Raw genomic sequence first — 1,152 nt, 5'->3', positions numbered from 1 at the left:
ACCCTATTATTTACCAGATATACCCTTTAAAGGGGTTTTGGCGTCTCAAACTGGAAGGGGTGGAAAAAATATTTTATGGATTTTTTCGTAATAGCGTATAAATCGGACAAAAATTGATTTGGGGATCGAAAGGGTATTGGCATTATTAATGTAGGGTAAGTATTAGTGGTTGCTCACCCTTTATTGGTAAAATGTTACGGGTTGAAAAAAGCTTCCATAAAATAAATAAAATATAACATACTTAACGATTTATAAGAACATTCCATTTCTAAATGTCACACCCCTCCTAACTCTGACCCAGGCTGCTTTCACCCTATGATTACTACCACACGAAGATTAATTACCAGATATACTCTTTAAAGGGGTTTTGGCGTCTCGAACTGGAAGGGGTGGAAAAAATATTTCAACCTAACCTAACCTAACCTAACTCTGACCCAGGTTGCTTTCACCCTATGATTACTACCACACGAAGATTATTTACCAGATATACTCTTTAAAGGCGTTTTGGCGTCTCAAACTGAAAGGGTTGGAAAAAATATTTTATGGATTTTTTCGTAATGGCGTATAAATCGGACAAAAATTGATTTGGGGATCGAAAGGGTAATAGTATTATTAGTGTAGAGTAAGTATTAGTGGTTGCTCACCCTTTATTGGTAAAATGTTAAGGGTTGAAAAAAACTTCCATAAAATAAATAAAATATAACATACTTAACGATTTATAAGAACATTCCCTTTTTAAATGTCACACCCCGCCTAACTCTGACCCAGGCAGCTTTCACCCTATGATTACTACCACATGAAGATTGTGTACTAATATTTTGTCGAAAATCACAAATTCTAATATTTTGCGTAGTGAGAATGAATCGGATGTTGGCAGACAGGGTGGGGGGGTGAAGAAAAGGAAAAGCCTCTAATCAGCATCAGATTTTACCAGACACCCCATTATTTACCAGATATACCCTTTAAAGGGGTTTTGGCGAATTAAACTGGAAGGGGTGGAAAAAAATATTTTATGGATTTTTTCGTAATAGCGTATAAATCGGACAAAAATTGATTTGGGGATCGAAAGGGTATTGGCATTATTAATGTAGGGTAAGTATTAGTGGTTGCTCACCCTTTATTGGTAAAATGTTAAGGGTTGAAAAAAACTTC

The sequence above is a fragment of the Agrilus planipennis genome, unplaced genomic scaffold (assembly GCF_000699045.2).
Source record: "Agrilus planipennis isolate EAB-ADULT unplaced genomic scaffold, Apla_2.0 scaffold77, whole genome shotgun sequence".
In the NCBI taxonomy this organism is placed as follows: Eukaryota; Metazoa; Arthropoda; class Insecta; order Coleoptera; family Buprestidae; genus Agrilus; species Agrilus planipennis.
This window is presented reverse-complemented; position numbering follows the sequence as displayed.